The following is a 25,132-nucleotide window of genomic DNA, read 5'->3' as shown; positions in this document are numbered from 1 at the left end:
AGGACTTTTCTATACCGATAATTATAAATCGAGAGTAGCGCGCATCCAGCAGCTACCGAAACCTCGTAAAGTAAGCTAGCGTGTATTGCCACAGGATTTAAGGTAGTATTAGTGGAAGCGTACATGTTTTGTCTTTAACTGGTCGTGCTGCGTACATATATGGGTGTCTGCCATTCAAACGTTTGAGACAAAATTTGCTCCGAGGGTTCTGAGGCGTTTTTGTTCAGATTGAATATCACCAATGATTTGGAGTATTCAAATAAAGTTGAATAAAATCCGAATTTCGGATAATTGCATATTTACAGGATATAAACTCCGAAAAACTCCGTAATGTTGCTAACAAAATACACTCGGAAATACACTCTCGAAATTATACCAAAAATAAACTAAGTAAAGCCGGAGCCCTACTTGCGGCCCATGGTGCGCTGCGGGGCACATCGTCGCACCTTCGGTTGATGCTGCGGACACTTGTGCTCCTCTGCAGCTCGAAAACGATGTCCGAGCCAGAAATACCGCAAGCATGACTATTATTCAGTTCGAAAATAGCGTTTGCGGAATCCCAAATCATACGTACTTACGTAAGTTGGTTTTTAGTTTAATATATGGCCAGAAATTGCCAATGCCTTGAGGCAAAATGGGAGTATAATATAGCTTAGAGTAGGCCTCAGTACCACACCTCAAATACGGTACTGGGTCTTAAAGTAACTGCAGTTCTCCGATGACTTGATGGAAGTTTACACAATGCTCAAGAAATAAAAAAGAAAAAATAGGTATACGTTATTTTTACGCATTACCCCTTTGTAAGTTATCTTGCTACCGTTCATCTGTCGCACAAAATAGAAATAGTGAAATAAACATAGGGCCTTGGCCAATGGCATTTCCACTATAAATCTGTCCTGACTTTGCGAGAGGGACTAACGGCATTCAAGGCGGTGTGAAACTTGTACGTGCAGCTGTGGGGAGCCGCTAGCGATCTTAGAGCTGAAAGCTTTACACTTAGGCCTAGAGTATGTGCGGCGCATACCAACGTTCGCTCTGTTCATCGGCCATTTGTCTGCGTAGCGCCATTCGACTGTGTGTTTCCATCGCTTCCGCATCATGGAACTTCTCATGCTCGCATCGCAACAAAAACTTTCGCGAGAGTTTCGCTGCTACACTAATTTTTTCTTCTTTTATTAGCATGCAAAAACTAATAATCTTGGCCTCGGCAGACTAGTTTTGAAGTAAACTGCGAAAACTGCCTAATGACGTCTACGTAATTTGCAAGCATTAATTGCGTACTTCAAAAATTCAGCGTTCCTCCGCACAGACGGCACCGATAATGGCTAATGTCTCAAAGAGAAAAAAACTGGGTAATGGAAATAAACATGAGATTTAAATCTGGGCCTCTATGATATTTGATTCAGAGAATTCCGGAATATGACCCTGACATATATCTCCACAGCTTGACGACTCTAGTTCACGACATAAAATGTAGTAACAATGTTGTAACCCCAGATCCCAACCATGAGGCAGAAATAATTAGAAGGATCAGATTGGGGTGGGGTGCATATGGCAGACATTCTCAGATAATGAATAGCAGCCTACCATTGTCGCTGAAGAAGAAATTGTATGACAGCTGCATCTTACCGGTACTCACCTACGGGGCAGAAACTTGGAGGCTCACTAAGAGGGTTCAACTTAAATTGAGAACGACTCAGCGGGCAATGGAGCGGAAAATGATAGGTGTAACATTAAGGGACAAGAAGAGAGCGGAGTGGATCAGGGAGCAAACTGGTGTTAAAGACATATTAGTAGAAATTAAGAAGAAATGGACGTGGGCAGGGCATGTAATACGAAGGCAAGATAACCGCTGGTCATTAAGGGCAACAGAGTGGATCCCTAGAGAAGGCAAGCGTTGCAAGGGGCGGCAGAAAGTTAGATGGGCAGATGAGATCAAGAAGCTTGCGGGGATAAATTGGTCACAGTTGGCACAGGACCGAGGTAATTGGAGAATAATGGGAGAAGCCTTTGCCCTGCAGTGGGCGTAGATAGGCTGGTGATGATGATGAACAATGTTGTAGCCTTGAAGGTTTAACGGCATGTGCTGTAGTCCTGTACTGAGGCCTACGTGAGTCATTTCACGAACCCACAGATGACGCAGTTTTATTGAAGGAAAAACAAGTTTATTGGAACTAACTTTTGTTGCCTAATACCTTAGAAAATAAATACACAGGTGGCGAAGCAGCAGTCAAGAGAGGTGGCATGCGCAGGCGAGTGTCGGTGAATGCAATGGTGCGGAGTCTGCTTTGCAGGCATTTATCTTACCCTGCCAACGTGCCACTTTTGTGAAGGCAAATCAAGAAATAAATAACGAAAGAAAGAAAGAAAGAAAGAAAGAAAGAAAGAAAGAAAGAAAGAAAGAAAGAAAGAAAGAAAGAAAGAAAGAAAGAAAGAATCGAACATTGAGAATACTGTAGATCAAAAAAGACTATTTTAGGGTAGTGACGTCAGGGCGAAGAATTCTCCCTATGAAATGAGATAACTAGCGCGGCATAAAAAGAAAGAATGGAACACGCGCTTCGCTTCGGACATCAAATAGCACATCCCGGCCCAGCCGGGCGGTAAAAACACAACATAAACAAATGCAATGCGTGATTGGCGGCAATCCCTCTAAGAGTGCCGGTACCCGATGCGAAAATAAATGAAAGTCCGAACAAACAAACACAAAAGTCCCTCCTCTTGCGTAGTTAGGGTTTAGGCGAACCACGAGGACGACTTCGGGGCGCGTGCTTTGTCGTGATGTTTCGGAATCACCGCTGGACCTCACCTCATATGTAAATTGACGAACACGTAGGTAAATTGACCAACAACTTCGCTTGGGACAAGATAACACAGCCGGGCGCGGCCAGGTAGTAAAAACAAAATATAAACAAACAAACCTAATGCCTAGTTTATGGCATTACTACCTCTCTAAGAGTGCATCGACCCGATGCTAAAAAAAAACTGCAGTGCGAAGCATCAACAACACAAAAGTCCGTCATCTTGCCCAGTAAGGTTTCAGGCAAACCACGTGGACGACTTCGGGTCGCTTGCGTCGTCGTGCTGTGCCGGAATCGCCATCGGGGATCACTTCGTAGGTAAGTTGGCCAACGTGTCGTAGAATCCGGTAGGGTCCGAAATATAGTTGCAAAAGCTACTCACTGAGTCCGCGTCGTCGGATACGAGTCCAAACCCACACACGATCCCCTGAGTGGTACTGGGCGCGTCGGTGTCGGAGGTTGTAGCATCCGGCATCCACTTGCTGCTGATCGGGTATATGAACTCGATTGATTGATTGTAGGGTTTTAACGCGCCGACGCAACGCAGGCGATGAGGCGCGCCGTAGTGGAGGACTCCGGATTAATTTTGACCAACTGGGGATCTTTTAACGTGCGCCGAATTCTCGTACACACGGGCGTTTTTGCTTTTCGCCCCCATCAGAAAAGCGGCCGCCGCGGCAGGGAATCGAACCCGCTACCTTGTGCTCAGCAGCACAACGCCTTAGCCACTGAGCCACCGCGGCGGGTGGCTATACGAACTCGAGCGAGCTGGCGGGCTTCCTCTGCATGCTGAAGGTATCCTTGGAAGTATGTATTTGGGTCTTCTTTTTCTACGTGTGTGAGCATGGCGGCAAGCATCGTAGTCGGCCGTCTTCCGTAGATGAGCTCGAACGGTGTCTTCTGCATAGTTTCCTGGATAGCCATGTTGTAGTAAAACGTGACATGCGGAACGACTTCTTGCCAAAGTTGTAGTTCAACGTCGACGCACATAGACAGTATATCCGCGATCGCCTTGTTCAGATCTTCCGTTTGTCCCTTCGTTTGGGGGTGGTACGCCTTCGCTCTTCGGCGATCCGTGTTGCTGTAGCGTGAGATTCCTTGCATAAGCTCCGCAGTGGAGGACGTTTCATGGTCCTTGATTAAGACTTCAGGGGCTTTATGTAGCAGCACAACTTGATTTATGAAGCACTTTGCGATTTTTACTGCTGTCCCCCTCGGAAGAGCGGCCATCTCTGCGTAACGCGCCATGTCGTCTGTTGCTGCGACAATCCACCTTCTCTCGGATCGTGACGCAGGGAACGGGCCCAGAAGGTTGATTCCAATCTGTTGAAAGGGCCTCGATGAGACGCTGATCGGCTCCACACATCTGGCGGGTCTCTTCGGCAGCGTTTTTCGTTGCTGGCAGTCACGTCAGCTCCGTATGTTGTGAGACGCATCGGTTGGGAAGCGGAGCCAGTAGCATTTCGCCTTGATTTTTCCAACAGTGCGTGGTGTGCTGAAATGTCCGGAAGACGGGTCATCGTGGCATGCTTCTAAAATTTCGTAACAAAGATATGGGGGGCGACAAGGATATTCGTTCTCTTTACGGGGCTGAAATTTTTCTGCACCAGGACGGAGTTTTTGAGGCGGAATGCAGGTAAGTTGCGTTTGAAACACTGGGCACAGCAACGTTGCAGGCTTGGAGGTATTCGATCATGACGGGTTACTCGGGTTCCGTACGCTACTGGATGGCTAGGTCGCTCTCTGTCTCGACTCCGAAGAACGCGCTGTCGTCATTGAGTCTTTTTATGGGTTGGTCGACACGGGCGCGAGACAGGCAGTCGGCGTCGGGGTGTTTTCTGTCGGATTTATAGACGATTGGACGTCGAATTTTTGCAGTCGCAAGCTCCACCGTCTACGACTGCCAGAGGGGTCCTTCAAATTGACGAGTTAACACAGCGCATGGTGATCTGTCATAACAATGAACAGTCATAATGTACGTATGCCGAAAATTTTGAAGTGGTCCACACATTAGCCAGGCACTTTTTTCTTCTAGGCTGAGTAGTTTTTCTCTTCCTTTGACAGACAACGGCTGGCATAGGCGATTGTGTTTTCGCAACCGCTTTGCGTTTGAATGAGGGCGGCACCCAAGCCTATACCTCTGGCGTCCGTGTGCCGTTCTGTTTCGGCGTTCTCGTTGAAATGGAGCGAGCATGGGCGGGCTTTGGAGCAGTGGTTGCAGCTCACAGAATGCTTACTCTTCGGATTTTTCTCAGCTGAAAGGGGTGCTTTCTTTCCTCAAGCGCGTGAGTGGCTGTGCAATGCGTGCGAAGTTTGCGACGAAGCGCCGGTAATACGGCCGCAGGCCGATAAATGGACGCACGCCATTCTTGTCTTTCGGCCTTGAGAAGTTCGCAATGGCTGAACTTTTTGGCGGGTCAGGCCAGCGGTCTTGAGCACGTGGTTCAAAAACGTGAGTTCCTCGTACGCGAAACGGCACTTTTCAGGCTTCAGCCTAAACCCCGACCTACGGATGGCCTTGAATAAAGACTCCAACCTTGCAAGGGGTTCGTCGAAGGTTCGGGCGGATACCACACCGTCGTCGAGGTATACGAAGCAGCTGTGTCACATCAACTCAGCTAGCACACTCTCTCTGACTGTTTGAAATGTTGATGGTGCCGTGCATAGCCCAAACAGCGTCACCTTGAACACGTATAGGGCGTCCGGGTTATGAATGCAGTCTTCTCTGTCTTTCTCGTTCACTTTAATTTGCCAGTACACTGTCATCAAATACATCACGTCACAGAGGTGGTGGAGGGCGTCGTCGATTCGTCGCGGCAGGTATACCCTATATGAAATTTTTGGTGGGCCAGAACTAAGCCTTCTCGACGAAAAAGAATTCAAGCAATCGGCTTTACCTTTAAATGTGACAAAAAAGTTTTAAGCCAGTAAGAAATAAAGCTGTTTTCTCTTGCTTTCCAGCATAAAAAGTTTCAGCCTCGCTGGAGACGTAAGCTTGTACTTTCAAATTTTGCAGCATCCGCGTTTCCGGCTTGGCCCACAAAATTTTGATAGAGGCTGTACATGCCCCTTTTGATGATTTTGTTTTGTCGCCGGTAGTCAACTGAATCTGTACGACTTTCCGGTGGCTTCCCGCTCTACGATGGCTTCCCGCTCATGTTCGGGGTGCGGTGGCTGTCGGGTAGGTCGCGTTCCATCTTTGGTTATTATATGGTGCTTCGCTAGAGGTGTCTAACGTAATTTTGAGTTCGACGAAAAACACTCGCTGTAGCGAAGGAGCAAAGTCAATACTGTGTACCGTTTTTCCTGCGGTACCGCCGGATTGGCCTTGAGGAGATCTGGAAGCTTGGAGGCATCTTCGAGTGACCTTTTCAATTCGCGACCGCGATCACATCACTTGCTTTTTGCGTTTCATCGAGGAAAGCAATAGCAGCGCCCTTGTTTAAATGCTGGTACGCCTCGGTAAAATTAGTGTCCAAAACGTGGGTTGGCGTCGCCTAAAGCGCACAATGCCTCTTGCGACATAGACACCGCGGTCAAGAAGCCAGCTTTGGTCAGTCTCTAGGATAGCGTCAACATCAGGAGCAGCATCCTCATTGAAGACAGCGATCATCAAGCTTGCGCGGGGTGGCAGGGTTACATGATCATCGGCGATTCTTACATCCGCACGGTAATTCCGGTTCGGTTCCAGCGTCACGGAATGATCTGAGGAAAAAGTGATCGGCTTCGTCTGCAGATCAATTATTGCACCGTTGTCCGTCAAATAGTACAGTCCAAGAATTACGTCACAGGATCAGGTAGGCAAAATACCGAACGAAGCAGGGCACGTTGTGCTGTTTATGGTGACGAGCGATGTGCACGTTCCACTTGGCGTTACGAGATGCCCTCCTGCTGTGCGTATGTGCAGACCACACTGTATGGTAGGAAACGTTATTCAGCTTAGACTCGAATGATCGGCACATTACATAGTAGTCAGCTGACGTGTATACCAAGACGACTTCATGAAAGCCGTCCATCGACAACTGGGCGTCCGATGACCCTTTCCTTGAATTTCGAGTGCGTCAGGGCGTTGTACCTCGTCTTTTGCTTGCTGATGGTCGTGCACGATGCGCCGTCGTTGTCGTCGCTTTGTGAGCGGCAGGCTCGGTCATGTCGGGTACGCGTCCCGCCCTGTGGCGCACGTCGTGTACGGGATCTTGTCAGGGTTACTTCTGAGTTCGTTGTCTGGCTGAGGGCATGTCGTGAAGCGCACTCTTCCATGAATAGTTGCGTCGTTGGAGGGTTTCTGTTTTTGCGCCGTTGTGCAACTTCACCTCTAGAAGTTGGTACTTTTAGTTTACCCCGCTTGAGCTAGGGGACCTTCCACGTGCGAAGTCAGCACCGCTATGGCGGCTGGGCGATTGGTATTGGCAAGGCGACAGGGAATGGTTGAAACGGGCTGGGCAAAGGCTGGTTTGCGATGGATGACTCGTCGATCTCACGTGGTCGTTGGCAAGGAAGAGGGCTTGGTGCGTCGACTGAGAAACCACCCAGACCGAGTCTCCTGTATGGGCAGCGACGAAAGATGTCGTCATCCGCTCCGCAGTGGTAGCACAGAGGACGATTATCGGTGGTTCGCCGTACATCCGTCTTCCTCAGCGTCTAATTTTAGACTACAGGGAGTCGGGTGGGCGCCAGTGGGCGGTGGTACGCCGGGGCCTCTTCACTACTGGTTGAAGCTGGTCTGGGTCGATGAGCAGCTGGGGCGTAAGCCATAGCTTGTGTCTCACGGGGTGCTTCCGATGGCATATAGGTTCCCAAATCGTGTTGAATTTCTCCGATCACGTCAGTCAGGAAGGCCACTTTAGGTTACGGCGCTGCTGGGAAAGGTTTCCTCAGTTCTTCGTGAACGACGGCACGGATTGTTTTCCGTAAGTCTTTTGTGGTGAATCCAAGGGAGTTGACGGGGTTCCCCAGAAACACGTTGAGTGGTAGATCGTACTACCTGGAAAACATGTCCAGGGTCCTCTCGATTATGGTAGCCTTGGTCACGAAATGAGCGATGGATTTTGGGGAGTTGCGGAAGAGTCCAGATAACAGCTCTTGTTTAACGCCCCGCATCAGAAACGGTAGCTTCTTCTCGTCTGCTATTTAGTTACAGCTCGCGGGAAGTGCATCTTCATCCCCTCAACAAAAACTAAAACACCTTCGTTAGGGTGTTGGATTCGCGTCTACAAGGAAACTTCCGCTCTTTCTCTACGCACGATAATTGCGAACGTTTTTAAAAGTTTGTTTTGAAGATCAGATGCTCCATGATGTTAGCGAGCTCTCGTGGTTTTCAAAGTATACCCGAGCCGAGTCTCCAAGGCAGAAAAACACTTGCCTTAGGGTTTCTTCGCCATCCCATCGGTTAAAACTTCAGATGCGCTCCAGATTCTCCAGCAACGCTCTTAGCTATTCACGGGGGTATTCTCGGAATTACGGGGGCTCCCGAGGTTGCTGCAGAATGGCGGTAGGACTACGTTAGTTGATCATGGTGCTGGTCGCGACACCTTCCTTTCTAACTTTCTCCGGTAGTTGACCGAGCTGGGTTGGGAGGCCTTGCTAGCGGCTGGTACGAGTGAGGCTTGCTTGGCGACTTCCTGAGGGGTTAAGGTGCATGTCCCCAGCACTACTACCAGATGTCACAAAGCCAAAGATGACGCAGTTGTGTTGAGGGGAAAACCAGTACAAAATTGTTTTTTTCTTCTCTGCAATTCCAATATAGATCAGTTCGCTCCAATATTGGCGCGAACTTGTGATTTACTTAAAACTGAAAAAAAATGCAAGGGTGGTGAAGCAGTAGTCAACGAAGTGACCTGTGGAGGCGTGTGTCAGCGAATCAAATACGGGCATTATCTTTGGGCGAGGGTGTTTCTCGAGCCGCCTAAGTACATTGAGAACACTGTATATCAAAGAAGACTATTTATAGGCTAGTTACGTTAGGGCGAAGCATTCTCCCTACCAAATGCCAGTGCGGCATAAGAAAGAAAGAAATAAATGGAACAGGCATTTCGCTTAGGAAACCGATAATACAGCCCGGCTCAACCAGGCAGTAAAAACAAAGCAAACAAATCGAATGAATGGTTTTCGGCAATATCAGCAGGCCAGTTGCAGAAGTTGGAACTACACATTTGCGCGAAATATTCGTAACGGAAAGAAGAAAAATGAAAATATAACGAATAATCTGATTAGGTGTACACGTTCAGCGAATCCACAATAACGCCTTTCCAATGGCTAGTATCAGATGAGTAGTGATGTGTCCTCACAACTCTATCTTTTAGACCAAACGAACCTTTGAAGTTGTATATGAATGCCGATCTCGCATTCGGGGGCACATAGGTTGTGTTGACGTCCACACCTAAATTTACCCAAATATGGTAAAAAATCCTTTTAGCTCAACCAGCTTATTTCTCTTATCTCTGTGCTGTGGGAATTGATTCTGCAATCGATTGATCAGGCCGCTCGATTTTCGAACTACGTGGTCAACAAATGGGTTTCGCATTAATACAAAAGAAAACATTTGGCTCACTTCAGCGAATTACAGGACTCGAAGAAATATGAGAGCGGAATCTGCCCAACTCCACGAAAATTATTTCGGAGAAGGTCCCTGTTCCACGAAGTAATGTTTATCTGCCGCTCTTCCAAACATACGCCGGCGAAAACTTCAGTAAAATACTTTCTGCGCGAAACACAGGTATTGAAGGGGACCGTGAGCAGAGCGCAGTACAAGTACAAAGCGGCTTGATGTTAACAATGGACCTCGCCGCGACGCGCATGCGCAGTGAGCGTGTGGACGCCGCCGCCGACGGTCGAGGGACATCGTGCGACTAAGAAAAGCTCCGCGTTTAAAACTGCCAGTTTACACCGGGGGCCACAAGCCATCGTAAATAGGCGCATTTACCACGACTGCACCTCTTCCCAAAACGCAGTATCCAGCTGTGAATACTGCGTTTGTCCTAATGGGAGTATTAAAAACTCCCACGCGACCACCATCTCCTTCTCCTGCTCCTTCACCCCTTCCTCCTCTACACCTCCTTACAAAATGGCTGCCAGTTGGTGTCGTTTGTCGTGTGATCTCCAGCGTCCCCGATAATTCATTGTCGATGTGAACTTGCGGCCACACAAATAGATGTGAAGTGCTTCCCGACAATCGAAGCTCGTTGTGAACATTGTGGAACCAGACTGCACTGACGTGCGACACACTGCAACGTCGCCTCCGTGTCACCGACCTTCGAGCCGACGGAGTACGCCAGCGAGCCGACGCGAGGCCTAAATGCAGTGATCGCTGAGAGTGTCTCGTTAAAAACAACGCGGTTGTGCCTCTGCGAGGTGGTTGAAAGTAAGATTTTCACGTTTTTTATTGTACTCAATATTTTGGGAGACCTGTGCCCCTTCTAATGTCAAAACTACTCAGCGTGTTTCCCGCGTACTGCACGGGCAATTCTCCGCCACTGGAGGTGAGCGTTGTGCGTGAGAGAGGGTGCCACGCTTGAAACGTCATTGGGGAGGCCGAACGGTGTGAAAGCAATGCGTATTTGCGCGGGTCTCGAGCAGAACACTCACTCATTCACACTCGCGAGCAGAATTAAAACTGTCCGAACTGTGAACGGCTGTTAGATGTTTTTGTTAGGCTGTCTGTGGCTTATTGGCAGGAGGAGGTGAAGTTGGCCGGTAAAACGTCGCAGGCCGGCCGCTTTTCTTGAGAAGTACGTGTGGTGCCAGCCGCGCCTGCTAAGAGGAGGGTGACTGCCGCGTGCCGCCGGCGATCAATTGCTTTCACTGGAAAGGGAGAAGGTCGGGGCCCCGTGGGAGCTCTCCGTACGCTAGGCGCGTGTAACTATAACCAGCAAACGCCATTCGAGGGAGCATTCTGTAGAGTCGCGGACGACGGCTTATTTTATTTATTTATTTATTTGAAGGGGGCAGGCGCAGGCGTCACACCGACCAAAATTTTTCCTTAACTCTGAGTGAGGGGAGGGAGAGGCAGTGCGGGTGGTAAAACCTGAAGTTCGCTCCCAGAACACTACACGCAGGAAAAGAGGGAAAGGAAGCATTTTGAGAAGTTGGTCGCACAAGGGTCGCGCTCCCTTTTGAACGGCAGAGCACTTCGTTTTGACGAACTAGTGAGCGCAGGTGTCTCGGATGGAAGTGCAATTTTGGCGTTACGGGAAGTTGGACACAAGACTGACAAGTTCAGCCTGTACAATGCCATTTCGTTTTTGTTGTTTCTTTTAGGTCAGCTGCCCAATATGCTTCTGTATTTGTTGCCTCAGATTTAAAGCGTTTTGCTGTCCCTCTAATGCATGTGCTGCTGTGGCTTCCTGGGGAAGGTGCCAGTAGGTACGGCAACGTCAGCGCTTGGGAGGCGGGTGCAAGCAAACAGAGCACCGACGACATGCTTACCTCATTGTTTGCAAATGGCTTCATTTTGTTTTCGTAGTAGATTAGGTTCTTACCAAGATACCTTGGATTCTTGATGTAGGTGTTTTGTTGATTCAGTGTTTTTATTGTGTTTTTTACATGTTAACACTTATATCGTATTTATGCCATTTTTATGCAATAAATTGACTGTGCAGAAAACAAACTTTTCACGTTTCGCCATTCAACGTTTGAAGCGGGAAAAGACTGGAAATTACGTAATCCTAAACGAAAAATAAAAATGCGGCCTGTGCGCTTATTAACAACTCCGAGATACAGTAATAAATTCCTCTGCAGGAAAAACAAAAAATACCTCGAATGCAGGGCAACACTGCTCCCAACGCGCCCCCTGAAAACTCCCAGTTGGAGGAAACAATACACCCCCAATGGTACCCCTGAAAAACTCCCTTTGTAGTGGCAGTAAAATGAAATCCCATATGCTACTGAAAAAACTGCGGAAATAATGGGAGTAAGGCGAAACTCCCATTGGAAGGAGTTTTGAAAACTCCGAATTCGTACTGAGGTACGCAACAAGCCATTTACTCGCTTTCCGGCTTATTTCTGTTCTGTGCGTAGGTGCTTCTACCAGGGTTGTACCTCCCCCCAAACCGGATTATCTGGCTTTTAATACCATTTTGGTGCTAATTGAAGTATGAATGAACCCCATGCCTTGTCCTTCTCCTAACTTTGAACCACGCCCTCCACTACGGCTCCTTACAAAACTGCTGCCAGTTATCGTCTGTCGCGTAACCTCTATCGGCCCTAAAATTATTTTTGTAAATGTGAACTTTCCGCCGCACGAATGGATGCGAAGTACTTCCCACCAACTGAAGCTCGTTGTGAACATTGTGGGACCAGCATAGATTCGACGCACTGCAACGTCTCCCCCTAGTCATCCACCTTTAAGCCGCAGGAGTACGCCAGGGAACCAACGCGAGGCGTAAATGGAGTACCGTAAACGGTGAGCGGCTTGTTGGAAATAATGCTTTTGCGTATCTGCGTGCCGATTTAAGGTCAGATTCTACGTCTTTTATTGTGAGAAACATTTTTGGAGAGGTGTGGCACTTGTAGTGCCAAATTAATCTCATTGTGTCTCTCGACTCACTGTACCGGCAAATTTCCACCGGCCGAGGCGAGCATTGTGCGTGAGAGATGGCACTATGCCCGGAACGTTGTGGGGAGGTCGAACGGCGTAAAAGCAGCGCAGATTCAGCCGTCTTGCGTGAGCGGGTCGCGAGCAGAATAAAGGTTTTCCGCGCTGTGAAGAACGGTCGAGAATGTAAAGTAGTAAGGCTAGTAAGTATTTTCGTTACGCCCTATCCGCGCCTGATAATTTGCAGGATAAGCTGACGTTGGCAAATCAAACTCCGCCGAGGTACTTTTCTTGAGAAATACGAGCAGTACTCGCCGCGCCTGGTACATGGTGGGTGAACGCATCGCGCAGAAAGATGTCAAATCGCTTTCGCCGGGGAAGACGGGGGTCTGTGGCCGACAAAAAGAGCTAGCTCTTCATGCACTGGGTGGTCGCAAATGGAACCAGCAGGTGCAGTTTGCCGGAGCATTCTTGAAGGGCCGATGGACGTCTGTTATGTTTGGAAGCCCAAGAAATCATGTTCATTCAGCGGACACATCGCATCAACGGGAATTTTCTGCAACAATAAAGAGTGGGGGGGGGGGGCACAGGAAGGTGCGGGCGGTGAAACCTAAAGCCGGCTACCACAACACTACACCAGGGAAAAAGGGGGAGATGGAGAAACCTTTTGAGGAGTTTGTCGCCGCAAGGGTTGGGTTAATACTCAAACAACACTTCGTCTTGACCTCCGTGGTCTCAACCATCAAGTCAGTGATGGTGTCTCGGATGAAAAGGCAACGTTTCATAGATTTAAACAAAAATTTGGGTATTAAGAAAAGTCAAACACAGAGTTACAAGTGCAGCGTCATTACAATTATTTTTTTAGGTCGGCTGCACAACATGCGCCGGTATATGTTGGTGTCGATTCAAAGAGCTCAGCTGTCGCTGTAATGCCGGCACTCCATGGCTTCGTGGGCAGCGTGCGAGGAGGCGCCGCCGAAATCAATGTTTTGGGAGAAAGCGCAAGCAAACAGCGCAACTATCAATGTCCGGCCGACATCACTGATGGCAAATGGCTTACATTTTTTTGTTGAAGAGAGTCATAGTAGATAAGGCTTTTACTAATGTGCTTTGTATTCTTGAGGTACTTGTTTTGTTGCTTGGGCGTTTTAATACCGTGTTGCTATCTGCGTGTTCAGAAGCATCGTTTGTATGTATGCAATTGCCATGCAAGAAATTGTGTCCAGGAAAAAAACCTTTCACGTTTGCCTTTGAAATGTTTCTGAAAGCACTCGAAATTACGCCAAATGCTATTCCTCGACACCCATAAAGTGAAGTACGGGCTAGGAGCCTAACAACAACCACAAAATACAGTAATAAATTACCGACAGCGCCTTTATAAAACACCTAAAAACAATGAACGCCCAGAATTCAGCGGAACAGTACTCCGTATTCACCCCCTGAAATATTATACCTGGAGAAAATAATATAACTGCAGTTTGACTCCATGTAAAATTTATTCCTATATATTAATAAACAAATTCAGGAAATACTGGGAGTGAGGCGATACTCCCACTGGAAGGAGTATTGATACTCCAACTTTCGATTTAGCTATGCGACAAGCCATTTTTTCCCATTTCGGCACAATTGTGCTCCGCGTTTGGGCTTTTTAGTAACGTGCTCAACTCTGGCAAGCTGGTTTGGGCGTGGGCGTTTTGGGTTATATAAACGAGTTGCTTTCAAATGCATTGCAGTTCGTCGGCGACATCGGATCCTGGCATTTTCCTGCTCGAGCCAAGAAAGCACGCCAAAGGACTGCTACTATAATCGTCGCTGTTCCTTCCGCCATGCAAAAATTTGCGAAGTTTTCCTCCTGGCTCTTTGTCGTCAACGCCAAGGCACCTTGCCTGCTTGCCGCTCGTCCACCACGCCACCACTAGATGACGGAGGTGACGTAGCTAGGTATGGGGACGCTTTCGCCAATGTAACAACGCACAAGCCGCTTGTAGGCCAACATGGCAGCTCGTCTATACCCATAAACTGTTTATACGGGATACTGGCAGAGTGAGAGGTTGGTTTCGTTTTGCGGCGCGGATAACGAATGCGGCTTTGTTTAGAATATACACGTCGTACAAAAACATGTTTCGTGGTTGTGATTACCAAATACCTGACAATATCTTATGCAATTTGTGGGAATGTAGGTCTCGAGAAATTGTTTTGTATATTCTAATCCTGTGCTTCGCTGGTTATGGGCCCACTCACGCTTTATATCAAGGACCAATCAAAGTTAATCAAACTGCGGGAAAATAAATCTTCTACTAAGTCCGGAAAAAACAGAACAGCTCGTACGCGGATGAAAATCTATCTCAGTGCAGCTTCGGAAATGCGAAAGACCTTCGTCTAAACTTAAGGAAAGTAGGGCTGACCAAACCAACTAGATGTGAAATGTCCTGATATTTCGAAGACATAAGGGGTGGGGGGGTTGGAGTTTGCGTGACGGCGCCTAACTATCGTTGCGTACAAATGCGAACCAAACTCCCGGATTGATCGTTTTATTATTCACACACACGAGCTTCGCGATAACTTCGCTTTTATCTGTCGACGTCAATGGACAGGTGATCACTGGACGGCCCCATTTTTTTAAGTATACAGAAAGTAAGTATACAGTATTTCACCGGCGATAAATGGCGTCATTTGACGAATGTGGTGCCTGATAAGGCCCGTTGATTTCAGTTTGTTCTAGATTGCCCGGACAAAAAGTCCTACAAGACTTTCCTGTTGGGCTGACAGCACGCCTGTGGGGCCAATAAGAAATTCTGTCGGCACTCTATCGTCCCAATAGCCTAGTCTTCCAACAGGGAGCTTAACCTTGATGGTGTTTGTGGGGCCAATAAGAAGCTCTGTCGGCACTCTATCGTCCCAACAGCGTAGTCTTCCGACAGGGAGTTTAACCGTGATGGCGTTTACCAACTCGCCAACACGATCAGTGAACGTCAACAGACGCCTTGTTGGTAATCAGCGGCGCGAGCGCGCCATCAGACAGAACCGACAGACGCCCTGAAGGTGTTTTTAGGGCCTAAACACCAGCGTCTATGTCTGGCATAGACGCTAAAGGTCAACGTTTGTGTTCTGATTTTTCCCTTCAATAAGTAACAGTCAGACGGACGATAACATAACTATGTCAAGATATGCTTTGGCTCATACCACGGCAAGAAGTTTGTTGCTGCAGCCTCCGTTGCTCTTCGTCAAGAACAAACTGAATCGGCTGTACAGCTTTCTTCGAGGGCATGTATGCAGGGCTTCTATCTTCCTGTTTTGCGCAGGCCACCGGGGGCGGCCCCTGTAAAATATTTTTCGCTCGTCGCTGCCGTCCACAGTACCTGTTTGCTGTACCTATTACGTCGCAGTCACCGCATGCTTCGGTCGCTTTCTATAATTGCGTTGCATTATCCCCACTTGTTACAAACTCAGAGGTTTTCGCACTGTTAGCAGTAGTTTTACACGACGGGTTTGATGCGTCTGACATGCCCGGAGTGACATCGCTTGTAGTATTAGCGCGACGTTGCTTCTCTGCAAGACGGTGCCGGACAAACAATCGTTATCAACGCCAGAATTCTAACGGCACATTCCATTTCATTCGTGGCTACCGTGGCTTGCGCAGAAAAGGTCGGGTTGACCCGCGATAGCTTTCCTTGAGTCAAATAAGGGAGCTTTGGCTCAATCGCTTGCAGCGCTAGCAATGTGGCCTCGTCTGCAAGATCGGTGCGGGAGAAACAAGCGTTAGGACCACCAGAATTTCAAAAATGCAGCATAAACTAGACACAAACGACAAGATACGTTGACAACTTACGTAAGTATACAGTTGTTTTAGGCACTCCCCGACCGCCCGCCAAGATAGCTGAGTGGTAACGCGTCCGCTTACTGTTTTGAAGGTCCATGGTTCGATTCCTCGTCGAACCTCGCTTTTTTTTCCTGTGAGGGTTTTATTAGCTCTTTTTTTTAAGACCAGGGTAAGCGCCTGTTCCTTGCTTTCCATCACGCCGACAATTACCACCCTCTTCCTAAACCCAAAGTAGCTTGTTTTCTCGCCCCTCCTCTCTAGAGAAGCCCGCCGTGAAAACAAAACCAAAACAAGCGTCAAAACTTCTTTACAATATCAGAATTTATGTCAGTTACTTTATGTGCATTCACTTTTGTGTTTAAAAACCTGAAATTCAAGTTATAAACACTTTTCAGACTTTGAAACCAGAAAGATAATTCTCACTATTACAGCACTAACACAATTTCTGTCAAACATAGAGGTGCTGCTATTGAAGTCTGGCAACTATCTCTCACTTTTTGTGAGTTTGTTCATAGCGTTTTGTGCCGAGTGGTTGCTGGCGCAATTAGTTCAGTTTTATCTATTTCAAGCTTAAATCATAGTTATAAAAGTTTTATTGTTAATGTCTACCCTTCCAACCTACGCGTGTATCGAACATGGGGACCCGGGAAGAACGATCATCGCCGCATAAAATACTGCGCGTCAAAAGTGGATGACATTGCGTTCGAACAAAGCCTGTTGGTGTCCGCGAGATGAAGGCGACAGTGAAGGAGAATTGTACGTTGGAAACATCGGTTTTCATAGGGTAAGTACGCATTTTTTAATATCCTGTATTTGGTTGGAACGAGTTTTGGTGTTTATGGGTCAGTGGTTCACTAGACCCCCATCTCATTTGCTCTGAGAGCCTAGGTGATTTAGCATACTTGTTTGGCGCCCAGTCCACCGTTTCCGCAGAAGTCAGCATCAATTTACGCTGAAGCTAGACCTTGGCTACGATGCTCGCACTGTAGTACACGGCTGCTAAAAAAAATAGAAAGCGTACACTTGATTCATTGGCTGGCGTCTCGTAGGTGATGTGGTCTCCCCCCGTACCCGAATTTTGTGCAGTGCGCTTCGCAGCTATTGCGCTCGCGAGACCGGCTGCCGCCGTTGCGACCTCGCGGTCTTCGGGCCGCGATATGCGTGCCGTTCTCGTGACGCTCGGCAACAGCGTCGTGAAATTGCCGTACTCGCTCCCCAACGCGCCCCGACAGCGTACGCGTCGACCGGGTGCTGGGGGAGTTGTGCTGGAAGAAAAGCAGGCAAGAGATGAGGACGCAGGAGGTGTAGTTAAACGGATGAGACTTTACAAAGTGCAAGGGGGAGAAAATAGTATGCAAGGGCAGGAAACGGTGAGAGAGTTCGGGCCGCGCGCCACCGAGCGAGTGCGGCGATATCACGACGCCTGAAGTTGGCGAGCTTCACGAGTCCGGCACGAATATGACGACGCCCGTCTGAGAGTTCATAAAGGTGAAAGGCGCGCATGTGGCCTCGCAGGGAGCTAGCATAGTCTCGGGGTAGTGGGGGAGATTTCAAAACGCCTACGAAGCGCCTGCCGATTTCGTCAGAGTAGCTCTCGGGAAGTCTGGGGCTTGACATCAGAGGCATATGTATTGTTTAAATTAGTGCAGAAAATTGAGCGAATTCGCAAGTTCTAATTTTCGCAAAACCGCAGGCCATACAGAGACAAACAAGAAAGCTGTAGGCACTCACTCAACTCGATTTATATTGGAGAATTGAACGTGCAGATACAAGTCAGACATTGAAATGGAGGAGCCTCAACTATCAAACACCAGAACCGATTGAAAGCAAGAGATACAGATGAGCTGCTAGCATGCGTTCTATGCAAATTAGCTCAGCAGTGAGCTTTGCATATATCATGCATACACCACTCACAGTACCTGCGGGTCTAATAAATAGATTCTTACTGTGACCTAAATTTCACTTGAGTTGTTCCGGGATTGTTCTTATTAGTGCCTTGGAGGTTACTGTCTTTGCGCGATTAAAAATCTACTTGATGTAGGCATTCGTGCTTTGTGTGTGCTCTTCTTGTATTTCAACAAGTGTCAGCACACTCACAGATTATGCACCTGCAAGTGCTGCTGCTGGCTGTCCTGGGTCGGCTGCTTTCCAATCCAGTTTCAAAGGCTTTGCCAGGGCCTCCCTTGGCCAACCGGCACTGCACCTGCTGTACCCAAGTACTGCCTGGCCTTTCCTTGGTGCTCCGTACGCTTTGCCGCCAGGAATGGTCATTCATCCATCATCTGGCCGCTTGGACCACCCGTTCAGAAGTCAGCGCATTTGCCTTGACACATCGGTCCAGGCACTGCTGCCATATCGGTGCACCCACCGATTATGTACTTTCAGGTTAGTTATTGCATGTTGTGGAACCTGCCATTTTGTATACCTGTTAGCAGTGCTGTGGCCTCTGATTATTTGAAACATTTTCCTGAAGCAGTGGTGTGCGTTTGGAGCGTGTCTATCAGAGATATTGAAGAGAATCTGGGGCCGATGACTAAAGGGCAAGGAGAGAAATTGGACTGACTTTGAAGCAAGTATTCATATGTAATCAAGCTGCGTCAACATTTAGAATCTTTTGATATGGTTTTGAACTTGCAATAAAAACTCGTGTGGAACTACTTTCCATTTTAAGTAAGCTAACAATTTTATCTACTTCAGATCATACTGGTATAAATCATACTATACCGAAAAGTATATCCCGCAGTCTGTAGAATTCCGACAGCGCTTTTTTCGCAGTCTCTCATTACAGGCACTATTCTCAATGATTGCAAGATAGTGAGGTAGCACCAATCTTTAAATCAGGATACTGTACTTCACCATTAAATTTCCCTAACAAGCACCATATGCAAGGTCGGGGAGCATATCTATCACTCTCAGGTGGCTAATTATTTATAAAATCACAATATCACATTCGAATATCACCACGGTTTTCACAAGGGTTACTTGAGAAACACAACTTTCAGGATTTGTTCACGATCCAAATTGATCCATTGACGCAGGCTTACAAACTGCGGTAGTTTTTCTCGATTTTTCTAAAGCATTCAATCGCATTGCACACCACAGACTACTTCTCAAACTTCACCCTATTGTCCTCACTGGAGCGAAAGATTTTCATTCTTCTCAAATGCAGTTTACTTCTCCTAATAACTATATACTTCTTTTGCTCGTGCCACTTTGTTGTCCCCCCAGGCAGGTTGCTTGGTCCTGTCTATCTTCCATGTTGCATATCCTCCCATGTAGGTCTATTTGCAGATGATGTTGCAATTTATCACACAATTTCTTTCAACTACCGTCAATGTTTCAATCTGATCTTAACACAATTAACTCCTGGTGCTGCAAATGGGTAATGTCGCTTATCTCTAAAACAAAGTGCACGACTTTAACGGTTGCAAGTCTGGAATTGTAAATACTTACTTCATTCCCAACAGCCGGATTACCTCTTGAGAAAAAGGTGTTTTGGTAGGCCGGTAGGGGAGGGGGGATTGCATGGTGGATTTCAAAAGGTAGGTCGATTGGGAAAATAAGACGTGTGAATAATATTTTCATTTGCACTCCAAAACTCCCTTTATTTTGTATGTTTAACCCACTGCAGTGGCTAGGGTGGTGTGCTGTGGAGGCGAATGTTGGTTAGATACCGCTCGGTGTGGCCGCTTTTCAGATGGAGGCAACACGTAAAGACGCCCGTGTTTTGTGATTTCGGTGCGCACAAAAATACCCAGGTGGTCAAAATTAATGCGAAGCCTTCCTCTACAGTGCTCCCCATATCCCCAGTGTAGCTTCGGCGTGTTAAACCAGCGTTTTTTTTTTTTTCATGTTTTTGGAATATTACCTGCTGCTGTAGCAGGTGCAACATAAAGGTGAAATTATGCATATTTCCGAGAGCTAAATATAAAGGCCATATTGAAGTGCGTTTATGGGTCTATCTCATAGCAGTAGTAAAAGGTTATATACTCTGGTGCAGGTTAAGAACGGCAATGGCTCATGTAGTGTAGTCCAGTGTTTGACAAAATGCCATGTAGGCAGGTAAAAGCATTATTGCAATGATGAAACGTAGGTCACTGACCAAGTCAAGAAAGCCGTTTAACGGTTTTGTGCTTGTTCCCGATGAGCATGTGTCGTGGAAAACGAAGCTATATATTGGGCATTACGAAGTTCTATGAGTTTGCATAGATATGGTGCGGATGGCCATCCATTATGTTGATAATGTTGGGCGTCGTCTGAATGATGAGGGACTCGAGAAGTAATCAAGAAGATAGATTGCACTCAGTTGTCAGTAATTTCGCCTTGTTCCAGTCGACCACGTGTCCCGTCCTCTCACGGTGCTCTGCCAGCGCACTTGTTTTTGCATGGCCCTCGTTCACTTCGTTCCAGTGCTGCGTTAATCTTCTGTGCAGATTGCCCGTTTCGCCAATGTACACTGATTTGCATTCAGCGCATGGAATCTAATAAACAACACCCGGAAGCTTGGAGCGTGAGAGGGGGTCTTTCACGCTGACAATGTCAGAACGCAGCTTGCTAGTGGGCACATGCACGATGTATGCACTGCGTTTCTTGAAAATGCGTGCAAGAGTTTCACTGATGTGTGGGACGTAGGTAATTGCTGCACGTTTTGATGCAGTCCTTGTGGCTGCCTAAAGCATTATATTCAAATAGAAGCGAAGAGGGCGACCAGCAGGAATCCGCATTGACATTACCAGGCAGAAGCATCCACAAGGCCTGTGTCAAAACGTGCTGCAATTCTCGTCCTACACATCAATCAAGCTTTTGCACGCATTTTCAAGAAACACAGTGTGCACATCGTGCACGTGCCCACTAGCAAGCTACGTTCTGACATTGTCAGCGTGAAAGACCCCCTCTCACGCTTCAAGCTTCCAGGTGTTGTTTATTAGATTCCGTGCGCCGAATGCAAATCAGTGTACATTGGCGAAACAGGCAATCTGCACAGAAGATTAATGTAGCACCGGAACGAAGTGAACAAGGGCCATGCAAAAACGAAGCCTAAACCAGCCCTGACACCGAGAAGGTCGCATCCCTGAAAGGTATTGCATGTGATATCTGGCATCAGAACTCATAGCTAACTCATAAATTAACAAAAGCAAGCATCCCCTAATATGAAACTTCTTGCACAATAAATGGTCTCACATTTGAGGGTTTTAGCAGTTCGTCCGTTCCATCCCGTACGTAGCTAGCGTGTTTACCGGGAACCGTCTGGGCACTTGGGCATTTTTCACGGTAGGGGGATTAGTTCCGCGCGCCTGTCTTAGCCATGTCCGCGCCTCCGTGCCCTTCCGCGCGCGCAGGCTTAGACCGGCCCCGGTCAACACGGTAACAACGTAACGAACGGAACGGACGGACTGCTAAAACTCTATTGTGGCTGATTGCCATTCATGAATAATGGTTTACTTGGGGCCCAGAATGTGTTATCTTACAAGAAAAAAAGCTCCAGGGTATTAGTTTATTCCCCAAAGTGTTGCTTTTTACTGGCAACCTGTTTGGCAATATTTTTTTCCCTTTTACCACATGGTCTTTTGTTCACAAGGTCATTGAACCCTTAATGATTCTCTCTATCTACAGCTCTTTTTCAGATCTATGTGACCAGGACTGCGTCTGCGGAGCCCACTGAAGCCAGGCTAAAGGTGGTGCGAAAGCACCTTTCGCAAAAGCACGGCAACATGCAGCGCAAATAAATGAGTGAGCAGCACAAAATGAACTTCTCTATTTTTATTTTGCTAGAAGGCCTACATGCTTGCCAAACTTGTAAACCAGTTTCACACCTCACAGATTTGTCCTAAGTCAATCTCGTCATCGAACCTATACTTCACCAACAGACTGCATTCAGACCAACTGACTGCATTCAGACCAACAGACTGCATTCAGACCAACAGACTGCCATCAGACCGACAGACTGCCATCAGATCGACAGACTGCCATCAGACCGACAGACTGCCACCAGGCCAACAGGCTGCCATCAGACCAACAGACTGATATGCCGAATTTCCGGATTGGCTTTCGGTCCAACAGCCTGAATGTCTGTTGGGATTTCTCTTGGGGTGTTCAGGATCCCTGTGCCTTCTTACGATGTTTCGAAGAAGCGCTCAGTCGCGGAAAGCGGATTACTCTATAAGGCCATCTCCGCCCTAATCGTGGGAGATATATGTAGCAAATGATCGATATCGAGTAGTCACTTCGCGACAATGTGACCCAGTATTATGTGTTTTGTCGTGTGATGATTCCCACGTATTAGTTGTCATTATCCTTTGTACTTACAGCGTAGAAGGCTCGCGATATTTATTCCGCATGTACTTGCCCAGTCTACTTATCAATATCTGAGCTACTAAGAGTAACTGGCGTGGTAAGGTATGAGTGCTCCACGAGATTATGTAAGCACAAAAAATGATATACAATGTAGTGTGCAGCCGTAGCATGACCATCTCAAGCTTTGGGTTTGGGTTAGTTGGTTCGTCATATAACAGTAAAACAGTCCTCCAGCCCTCGTGTCTGTGAATTGCTCTACTGTCTTTGATTTAGCGCTGTTTTACTGTTTTCCATCTCGAGCAACGTTACTAACTTAGTAGTACTAACTACTACATTTACGAACTGAGATACTGTTGGTAAATTTCAATGCATTGCAATTACAATTAGCTTCATGTATATGCCGGTTTCACGGCACCGGTCTGTGAGACGCGGCTGGCGCTTATACATACCGCATGTACCACACTGAGGTCGCGTCAGAAGCATTTACGCTCTACCGAATACACCCCATTTTTGAATACAGTCACTGCTCCAATTGAATATGATTTTCAACGGATAGAAAGTGAAAATCTCAGTTGTGAACGTGCTGAAAAAGCAGTGGCGATAGTGTGGAGCAGGCCAGAGCCTCCCGCGACTCCTTTCAAAACAGGCTGCTAGGGGATTTCAGTGGCGCCCCAACAGTTAGCGCTTCAGGCGACGACCTCACCCGCTCGAGAAACAAGCTCCTTCTGTAGCTGGGGGTACTCCGAGCGGCCCAACACCTCCATCCACTGGGAATTAATGGGAGGAAAGAAATCTGCTCTACATACTCACAATTGACAACTGTGGCTCTTTGACGGCAACGGCATGGATAAGCAGTCAGTTGAAGACACTATCTTGGTGTAATTTATATCACGACGGTTTCAATAAAACACGAGTTCCAGTCGTTTCCCATACCCACATCTTTCACATAACCACGTTTCATGGGCTCCTACCACACACCAGTGGTAGGGGCGGATGTAATGACAGCATGCCGTAGTTAGTACCTATCTACAATGGTACAACTCCAAGGTGAACTTTGAAAAGTAGGAAATACATCTCCTCGAGTTACATCTGTTAGTGTAATTAGTGTTGTGGCGCTGTTATTTTTTCATGAACGAAACAGGGATGAGGAATGCTTTCGGAAACTTTTCTTTAACGTTAGGCTTGTTTTTTTTCAACACAAGAAATGTGGCCCAAAGGCGCTTACCTCGTCCGTTTTTTCCTCATAGTTATCATAGTTGAATTCCGCTATATAACTTGCTGCCATAAATGCCCAAACTGATGCTTCGTTCGTAAAATTTAGCTCTTCAAGAGTTGGACTTGTCCAGTTTCCTATCATCGGTAACGTGATGTTGATTTTAAGGTCAAAGGGGCTTATCAAGCCATCGGAGACGTCCCAAATGAGGAGCTTGTCGCATTCCCGCCGTTTAGGATCATTAGCCTTCATGCGTGTAAGCGGTTCGCCTTCACAGTGCAAGTCTTTCAGACTAGCTGTAATTGGGTACCTGGAAAAAAAGAATAAAAATGCCCGCTGCTCTTAAGTATTTTTTTTGCTAGCCCAATTAGTAAAAAGGGTGCTTGGCCACGCCTTCGTTGTTAGTGAACTTTGTTTACCGTAGCAGAACCTGAAAAAAATTCAACCACGCGCATTGAAGATCATTTTTTTTCCGAATATTTGTTCTGCACTGTGCTCTTGAGAAATTTCTATGCTCTGAAGCTAACTTTGGAAATAGTTTAATACTAAAAAGAAAGTAAACATTGGGCCTTCAAGGCTGCTTGCTGCGCCTCCAAAACCTTTTCGAACAAGAAGCCTTTACGCTCTCGCTGTAATAGGCTGTTTATGACGATAATAACGAAGATAAAAATGTTCCATTCGAGAATAATTAGCTGCACGCAACCAGTATACTTGTTTTAACATTTAGCGGCCAAAGCGTAAAAAAGGATGTTTGCCATGGCGGTAAACTGACCCTTATAAGGTACGAATTTAATGCTTTCATGAAGAGCAGAGGGGGAATAATAATCAATCAATCAATCAATCAATCCATCAATCAATCAATCAATCATGTTTATTTACGTGCCCAGGAACAGCCAAACGCCTGAGTGCTAGCGCATGGATAGTTACATAAAAACAAAACACAATAAACATATTGCAAGAAAAAAACGAGCGACGATACACACACAAAATGAAATAGGGAAAAATGACAAATAAAACACTAGTGGAGTGACAGGTGGGTACAGGTAAAAAAAACGCCTTTGTGGCTCTGCATGTTGTAAAAACCACACAAGAAGCATACTAACAAGGATTAAAACAACGGGACATGGCACAGAGACAAATGATACGACTAAAAAATCTGAGGAAGCAGTTTCAAAAATAGGCAACTATATCTTTGTTGGTTAAAAACAGAACCGCGGAGAAGTTGCTTTAAAATTTTAAAGCAACTTTGAAAGGTGAAATAATAATAATAATAGTAATATTAATAACAACAACAACAATAATAATATAATAATAATAATAATCATTATCATAATAATAGCAGTAATAATAATATTAATAATAATCAATCAATCAATCAATCTTTATTTTTGGTGCCCAGGAACAACCTAGGGTCTTGGTACTGGTACACCATATACAAGCATTCATAAAAACAAACTAAAATCAAAACAACA

General features: G+C 46.7%; 1 long non-coding RNA gene across 1 annotated transcript in view; it reads right to left on the bottom strand.

The window, feature by feature from the left end:
- LOC144173493 (uncharacterized) overlaps window positions 1–25,132 on the bottom strand; it is a 91,734-nt gene that overhangs the window by 31,667 nt on the left and 34,935 nt on the right. Inside the window, exon 4 of the long non-coding RNA XR_013323295.1 lies at window positions 23,673–23,970. This is a non-coding gene — a long non-coding RNA (uncharacterized LOC144173493). The remainder of the gene's footprint in view (window positions 1–23,672; window positions 23,971–25,132) is intronic.

The sequence above is a fragment of the Haemaphysalis longicornis genome, unplaced genomic scaffold, assembly GCF_048455015.1.
Source record: "Haemaphysalis longicornis isolate Haplotype H1 unplaced genomic scaffold, Haemaphysalis longicornis Haplotype H1 scaffold_3, whole genome shotgun sequence".
NCBI lineage: Eukaryota > Metazoa > Arthropoda > Arachnida > Ixodida > Ixodidae > Haemaphysalis > Haemaphysalis longicornis.
Note: the sequence above shows the minus strand (reverse complement) of the source record. Positions and strands in the feature narration are given on the sequence as shown.